Source organism: Anneissia japonica, unplaced genomic scaffold (genome assembly GCF_011630105.1).
Source record: "Anneissia japonica isolate Jap-2015-1 unplaced genomic scaffold, ASM1163010v1 scaffold287670_len26578_cov177, whole genome shotgun sequence".
Lineage (NCBI taxonomy): Eukaryota > Metazoa > Echinodermata > Crinoidea > Comatulida > Comatulidae > Anneissia > Anneissia japonica.
The window spans coordinates 11,037-20,482 of NW_022707644.1; positions in this window are offsets into that span (position 1 = coordinate 11,037).

The following is a 9,446-nucleotide window of genomic DNA, read 5'->3' on the forward strand; positions in this document are numbered from 1 at the left end:
TACATATGTATATATCCCACCGAAACCAAAAACACTGCAGTTTCTATGCCCCTATTTTTCGTTTTGGAATTTCTTTTAGCCTAGGCTAACTCACTAATAACAAGAACATCGGCATAGATTCCAACTGTCCCGCTTTCGGCGGGATTGTCACGCTTTTCGGAGTCGTGTCCCGCTGTCCCGCCCAAACCCCGAATTATCCCGCTTTTCAACTTTCAAAAATAAAAAATAATCACGATAATGCCAAGACTAAACTCCAGGAGGTTACTCTAAAATGTATGGCCCTCTCAGGCGACGAGCCGTGTTAATATAGTGATTAATCGATACGAAAGAGATGTTTATCAGTTTAAAATATAATATAATATATATATATATATATATATATAAAGTATATATATAAGATATATATAACGTTTTTATATTATTTACTGTGTATTTTCATGTATACAATTTATCTTTAATGTTAATCACGGTGTGTCCCGCTTTTGAACAAAAAATCCTGCTTTAAGAATCAATGTGTCCTGCTTTTGGACGTTGAGGGGTTGGAATGTCTGACAGCGGTCATCGGTTCTGCGAAATGCCTAGGCAATTAGGTGGTATATGCCAGGTTCTCGAAAATTTTCGTTTGAAATTTAGCGAAAATGGTGTCAGTTATCCATTTTACACAAAAAAATAAACGCTTCCCTTCAAACACCTCCTTCGAATAAAACCTTCTCTAGAATCGCATAGAGTGTCTATTGTTACAGCCAGGCCCGTATAGGCAGGATTTTCGATGGGGAGGTGCGTTTTACAACCGAAGTGGACCTTACGATTGGACTTTTTGAAATTTGGTGGTCCAGGAGCAGAGGCCTGGAGGGGGTTTGTGAGAAAAGCGACAAAGTAGCATTTTGAGGGTCTTTACATAATAGATTTCTCAAACACATAATTCATGAATATTTCATTTAAATTTTCATTAATTTGGGTGTTTTTGGGACCTGAAAAAGTAACATTATTATGTCCTGCACACCTGAAGGCCTATAGATAACATTATTAATATTATATGGACAATCACCGGAGACGATCAATTTCTAACAAATTTCATACCACATTATTAAAAATCAACAGTTAGATAAGCCGGCAAATATATAATGCAATGCATGCTATAGTATTTTGTGATAATTGGGAACGATTTAGTGAAATCATAGGTTTTAAAAAGTAGACTTTTTGGAATTTGGGAGGGGAGGATGCGTCCGCAGCCTCTGCACCCACCCCCCCCTGCCTACGGACCTGAATACATTATATTTTCAGCGGCGGATTCCAGGCCTAGCCTAGGTCTAGGTAGGCCCTAAAGCCTAGGCTAGGCCTGGCCTATTTAATAATACAACTTGCACCGCGCCTTTTGCCAAGAGATATATACAAGGCGCAATCAAAATAATTTTTTTTAAAAAGATAACCAATTGGGGATCAACAAAGACAATAGAAATGACAAAAAGCAGAAAATTTAGACAGTTAAGTGAGATTTATTTAGGAAAACAGTGTTTCTTGAGAAGCCGACGAAGTCGAGGCATTTAGGTATATATCTAGACTTATGCCTTGTTTTTTTGACAAGCCCGGGCACATGTACCTACTACTAGCCTTCTCCATAGCCCACTGTTTATTATTTCAAACACTTAATTTTTGTATTAATTGTAACGCTTATACGCACACCCCCCCCCCTTTCAAATTTGTCAATGGTCACTAAGGAGTGCCCAAGTGACCTCAAAATTTCATCCATTTTACTTGTTGACACCGTCCAAAAAAGCTGTGAAACTTTAAAATTCAAAATAGAGGGCGTCCACTTGAGTTGCACTGCAATTGGAGTTTTGCATTGCCACCACCGTTTTGCACTGTGACTCTCAGTTTTGCACTGTGACTCTCAGTTTTGCACTGTGACTCTCAATTTTGCACTGTGACTCTCAGTTCTGCACTGTGACTTTCACTTTTGCACTGCGACTCGCTTTTGCACTGTGACTCTCACTTTTGCACTGTGACTCTCAATTTTGCACTGTGACTCTCAGTTCTGCAATGTGACTCTCACTTTTGCACTGTGACTCTCACTTTTGCACTGTGACTCTTAGTTTTGCACTGCTGACTCTCAGTTTTGCACTGCTGACTCAGTTTTGCGCTGCTGACTCTCAGTTTTGCACTGTGACTCTCAGTTCTGCAATGTGACTCTCACTTTTGCACTGTGACTCTTAGTTTTGCGCTGCTGACTCTCAGTTTTGCACTGCTGACTCTCAGTTTTGCGCTGCTGACTCTCAGTTTTGCGCTGCTGACTCTCAGTTTTGCACTGCTGACTCTCAGTTTTGCGCTGCTGCCAATTGTATTTTGTCCTTTTGGCGTTCCATAGTACCGCATGTAAATTATAAGGTTTTTTTTCCATGTATTGCACTGCTGGTCAGCGCATGCTGTGCCACCTGTTAAATGCAATTTCCCTTCATGTGTTATGCATGCTGTTAGTGCATGTTTCTTTGCCTTAGGTACTCCCTCTTTGAGTAAAGGATCAACTGCAAAACTTGCACTTAGTATGGGCTGCTGGCGTGCCTTCCTTTACATGCGATCCGCCTTTGGCCTTATTCAGACCATCCCATTGTGATTTCTGAATTAATACCGTAACTTCTTGTTCGCTTTTAATTTTACGTGCGTTCGTTGTGCAGTTGATTTCACTTTACTCAATAAACATTATTTGTCACCAGAACCTTAATTTCAGTGTCTTTGTGAATTTATTTGATGCCTCTGTAGCAGTCAAAATGAAAAGATTGAGGGCTCAATCTTGTTTTGACTGACAGAGGTCACGTCACATTCTCTCTCTTGTCATCAGGCTTCAATCCGTTCAAGTTGATTGTATTCCAAGTAAACTTTAATATTTTCCCACCCACCCATTCCCATTTGATAATGGCCTTTTTCAGAGCATCCCATTGTGATTTCTGAATTAATACCGTAACAATTGTTCGCTTTTAATTTTACGTGCGTTCGTTGTGCAGTTGATTTCACTTTACTCAATAAACATTATTTATCACCAGAACCTTAATTTCAGTCTCTTTGTGAATTTATTTGATGCCTCTGTAACAGTCAAAATATAATTCCATTCTTATAGTTAAAATCGAGTTATTTTATCACCAAGACGAACGAACATGAATGTCAGATCATTTGAAGCCCGAGTACAATAAATGTAACGTCAACTACTTAAAAAAATGTCGAAGAGATCCTTGACCGGGCCCATAAAGAAGGCTTCTTATGGTTTTTAAAGTGAATAATTTAAGTAATTACAGCAGTATTAATAACTTTAAACCTTTATAGTTGGTATCATGATATATGTAATAATGGAGGGTTTTTTGTTTAATATTGTAATTGTAAAATTAATAATTTATCTTAATGATGATTTAAGTGTATTTTTAATCATTTGATGTTTTTTTATGTCTCTTGGTTTCCATCTTGTACATTTCAAAACTTAAATTATATTTTCAATAAATATATATTGAATTGAATTTGCCCTCACTATATTTTAATAATTTCTGATGTCCAATGACCTAATGTCTCCAAAAACTTTTCAACATGGTTATAACCACTTCTATCATGTATGCTTCTATATTTATTACTCATCAACTTCTCTTCTTATGACAGTCTTATGACCATCACACGACGAATCCAACTCTGCTCTCTGTCAGCGCTAGATGATGAGACTCTGTCTGTTGTCGGTGTCAGTCTGAATGCTGAATGGATCACCATTAAAAAAGATCTGTTGCTCGTGCATCATCGCTTTTTTTTTCTAGAATCATGTCAGCTGGCAACTGTCGGGCTCAGTGAGTACCCGGCTTCAGATATGATAGTAATATCTAACTTAACTTGTACCAACAAAACTCAGTAATTTAAAATAATATTTTACCATATAACTTACAATTCCTCTGTCTCTTCCTCCTCTGCTTCTTCCTCTGTCTCTTCCTCCCTCTGTCTCTTCCTCCTCTGCTTCTTCCTCTGTTTCTTTATCATCTGCTTCTTCCTCCGTCTCTTCTTCCTCCTCTTCTTCTTTTTCCTCCTCTATGTCTTCATTTATTTAAAAAATAAATAAATACATACTGATGATCTTTTGACCAACTTTTAAACATAACCTAAACCAGGTACATTTTGTATGCCTCTATATTTTTTCCTTATCAACTTATCTTCCTATTTCCAAGATCTGAAAACAAGTAATTTGTAATCAAATAAATGATTTATAATTACTCCAATTAATATTAATATTTTTGAAGGAAAACCGAAAGCAGACCCCTCAATAATATTTTAATTTTTAGAGGAATAGTTATTGAAAACTGTGTTCATTCTAATTGTTGAATTTTACATGCCACCAGTTTACATAATTAGTTTAGAACTAGCTGCTGAAACTGTGTAGGTTCCTCTTGAAATAGTTACAAAGGTTACGATTATCATTAGTGTTTAATACTAGCCTAGGTCGTTAGGGAAAAGGGAGGGGCTAAAAGAAGCGTTTCTTACAAAGAATTTTCTCAAAATGTGAATCAGTATACCTAATCTTGAATTTGCATTATTTTAATTCAAAATACAGTTCTTTATATATTTTAAAATGTCAGGAGCTTTTGGGAATTCCCTCTAAACCACTAGTTTTCAACAGCCGCCCCCGACCCCGCTACACTAGTCCTAACTCAGGCCTACGGCTCTTGGTGGATGCTTCACCAAACGACCCAGCAATTAATTTTGCACTGTAGTCCAGTGGATTGACCTAGAACTAATTGCAACAGAAATAAATTTATATTTAAGTGCCAATTCGAGCCATCCAGAAGTCCCTATTTTAAAAAAACCCCTCACCCGGCTCGATCGAGGCAAGCTAAAGTTATTCTTATCCCCTGTCAAACAGCTTTGCCTCCCCAGAGAATATGTCCTACATGTAGGATATATGCCCTGATTCTGAAGCTCTCTAAGGTCTGATAAGATGGTCATAATTCATAAATACCTCAATAATCCCTGCCACACATGATTTGTTCTATCAAAAACTAAAGTAATATAATTTAATACATCATAATGTTGAAAGGCAACGTAAATGTTGCACTTTATACACATCAATGTTCTAGTAGAGCGAACACGCTATTCTATGTGGGGGTGGGGAAGGGTATCGCCTGAACCCCCATCCCACCCTGATTACTGTCCTGTATATCCAATTCTGTTATCATAACTAAGTTAGTTATTACTATCACATCTTAGAAAACAGGAAAGTAATGAATATACTGTGGAAGCATACATGATGGAACTGGTTATAATCATTAAAAAAAAATTAAAAAAAAACAGGAATGAACGTTGTTCTATATTGGTTTATGATCATGATGAAAAGTTGGTTAAAACCAAGTGTACATTCATATCATTATATTAACAGGCAATAGTTTTTTAATATTTATAGGGACAGAGAGATAAAGGAAGATGAGGTGGTGGAAGACTTGTTGTTTAATTCCTTAGTTAGACCGCAAGTTGAAACCTGTACAGTTATTTTTAACAGCATCAGTTCAACACAAGCCTCTAAAATTGACATTATTCAACACCGCTTCGTTAAATTTGTTTCAAGGGTATGTAATGTTCCAAAAAGTTCTATTAATCTTCCTTCACTTAAAACTCGACGTAATTTCCTGGATTTAACATTTTTATTTAAATGTGTTAATGGTATCTATGGTAATTACTTAACATCTTTATTTGGTATATCTGTTAAACCCCGTAGGTGCCGTAATACCTTTACTGAATTTTGCACAATTTCTTTTGCCAGAGTCAATGTTACGAAGAATGGTTTAATCAATAGATTACCTAGATTATATAACAATCTTAGCAAAGAAGATAATTCCATAGATGTATTTTATAATAATGTAGAAGTATATAAAAAAAAGATCAAATGTATTTTACATAGACCTATACTAGAGTAAGTTTTGTTATCTTTTGTGACTATTTAAATTATTTATATCTGTTTATTTGTATCTGTTTTTTGTTTCCATTCTCTAAGTGGTGGGACACCCGCTGTTGAATGCAAATTGAAATAAAATAAAAAAATAAAATTATGTATTTGTAAAACTTGGTGATAATATTGTAAACTAGCAGTGAAAATCAAAATCAAAACACAGGCTTGACCCTTTCTATACAGTTCTATATTTCATTTCATACTACTATTTCTTCAGGAATACTAGCAAGAGTGACTGACATAATCAGTAATTTGGATAGTGTGATACAGAAAAAAAACTCTACAGTATAGAGATTTGAGTTTGACGAAGCATGCAAAAGCTACCATAGATATTCAACTGTATTAGCAAACAATAACATTGTTTACATTTATTACAACGGTCTGATCTCAATGAGGCTCTATCCAGGAAAAAAGTACTTTATAAAAAAAAATAGGGGGTGGAGGAAGGGTGTTTATTTGTCATCAAGTGTTGAATAACAATTTTTTTTATGTCAAGGTTGTTCACTAAACAGGACTAAACTTTCTATTTTGATATTAATAAAAAATTGTTACTATAGCAGTAATTGTTAATTCCAAGAGCAATTTACAGAAACTAAAGGTCAAAAATAAATTATTACATTACAGGCAATATAAAGTTCAATGACATAATAATAGTATTGTGTGGTAGATAAATTATGGTTTCCCAAATTGCGTTATTATAGTTTAATCCTTATTTATAACAAAATTATATCATGTACATATTATATTAATACATAAAAGCCAATACACAGTATATATTGATTGAATTGCTAACAAAATTTTATATTTTATTCTGAATGGTTTCACAGATATGAATATTTTTTTTAAATCTTAATATTGGCCAAATTCCTTATACATTTTTAAAATACTGTATGTTATTTAATAATAATAATAATAATAATAATAATAATAATAATTATAATAAAATAATAAGAATAGTAAGAATAATAACTTATATAGGGCCAATTTCAACTAAACCGAAGTAAAAATCAAATGCGCTTAACATTTTATAAAAAAAAAATAGGTGCGTCTTAAGTTTTGTGTTAAAACAGCAACTGATGGTGATTCAGTAATGTGTTTGGGCAAGGAATTCCAAAGAAAAGCAGCTGAAAATAAAATTATCTATGACCAAAGGTTTTGGTGTTAATTCGACAAACAACTAAAAGGTTCTTATCATAAAAATGGAGGCAGGTAGGTCAAAAAGATAAATGGGTTGTTTGTGAAAGTGCTTCGATAGTATATGCTCAGTGGCAAGGGTCCCTAAAAACAATAACATAGTCTGGTAGATTAATTATGGTTTCCCAAATTGGCATAACATTCTTAAATTTTTATTTTATAACATAATTATGTCATGTAAGCTATATATAAATACACATAAGCCAATGTATATATTGGTTGACATAAATTGTCTACACAATTTTATATATTTTATTATGAATTGTTTCACTGATAGGAATAATTTTTGTATTATTCGCTAAATTCCTGATAATTCAACTGGTTGCTTACTAATTCGGATTAGACAAATTGATACGGGATCTGTTTGGACTTAGTGCTTTCACCTCTTTATTCTATTGGTAAAACCTGCAACACATCAAAATACTGTGTAACAATAACAAACTATGCAGTACTATATTCAACTAAGTCACCTCATACTGATTTAAACTATTTTATATTATTACAGTATTAACAACTTTATAAAGGTATTGCTCTGCATTCTGCAGGCTTAGGCTACGACTACTCATCAGGAGACACACTCCTGAATGCCAATGTTGCCATTGGCAACGATCATGTACTGTATGTAAGATGAGGCGATTCATCACTGACTGTTAGGCCTAGGCCTAACACCTTTGTAGTTGTAATAATGAACAACTGAAGTAAGTAATCAAAACAATTATGTATAACTCACACGGTCATCCAACATGCATAAAGCAACTGTCCAATCCAATTAAGTTTCAAAACAACAAACATTAAATTAATTAAATATAAACCAAACGTGGTCAAATGTTTCTCTTCTTGCTTCTGCCTTACTTCTCTCCATTCAACAACTGCCGTCAGTTTCAATTGTATGGGACGCAAGTTGTGCAATACAGAGCGAATTCAACTGGTCAATTTAGTCCTTTTCCAATTCACTTACCTTTAAAATAATTACTGTAATTTATTTAAATATGGGCCCAGTGGCAATCCCTAATACTTGTTAAAACTGAAAAATTAAAATCAAATTCAATGAGCTACTGTTTTTTAATGTGTTGTGATGTACCTTTGTTTAATCTGTGCGGTATAAAAAAATATTCTACAAGGAAATTTTTAAGAATTGTAGTGATACATAATAATATTAAATACACACACAGGCTTATCATGTAGGTTATTTCAGAAATATTTTTCTGACTATATAACAGATTATGATATGTTTGAATTGATTATCGCACTGGAAATTGTAGAAGAAGTTGTAGAAGGCTATTTTTTAAAACATATAAAATTTCAATATGTGCATAATTGTCTTGTGCATTTTTAAATTTTAATATTAATATTATAAAAGCAGGTAAAATTCCCCTGCTGGTGTGCCTCTACCCTTGTGCCTTTAAATTTAGATATAAAACCTAATTTAGCACTATGAAAGCTAGTATAATTTCAGTAAAGGATACTGCCCAGGCCTACTACTACCACCAGTCGTTTATATCTAAATCTTGAGGCTCTTAGTGTTAGACCTCAGTAGACCAGCTGTAGGCCTAAACTAGGCTAGGTACTACTGAAGCTACTAGGTCTAGCCTAGGCGCACTTACAAATTTTTACACAAAATAATTATTATATTGTTGCACATTTGCAGTACAGTGCAGAGACTCTGCACTTGTTACACCACATTGGATAGATGAAGCTAAATATTTGCTTTTAATAAAGAAATCTACTTGCATATTTTACATGCGTACCGGTACATGTTCATTTGTAAAACCGTCCATTGGTTTCATATTTTTTTTTGTTCATAAATATTTTGTTCATTACAAAATTATTCATTCGTCTACACAGTATTATTTGTCTATGTCCGTCCGATACGTTTGTTATTTGTTTGAGAAATGTCAGTCTTATGTTGGCTTTGTTTTATCAGCCAATCAGCGCAAAGCATAAATCTATCTGCGCAACAAGCACATGGGTAAACGAATGATCGTCGCCCATGCGGAGTACTTCTTGATTTTGGAGAGAGGTTCGTCTATACAGTAATAATATAGAATAGTTTAGAATTTGTTGTTGTTTGCTACGAAGTCCTGTACATTGTAAATATTCTGTGTAAACTTAGACCAGTCATAGACCATACCAATAGGGCGTGACGATCGTTAAGCGCACACACGTGGTTAAAAAATCTATCTAGAGGGCGCTATTTTTTCATACTTCTAAATTACGAATTTTCTCAATTATAAACGCCTTCTAGACCAAAGGGTACGTAATTGAGAAGGTCGACTGCAGTCGACCTTCC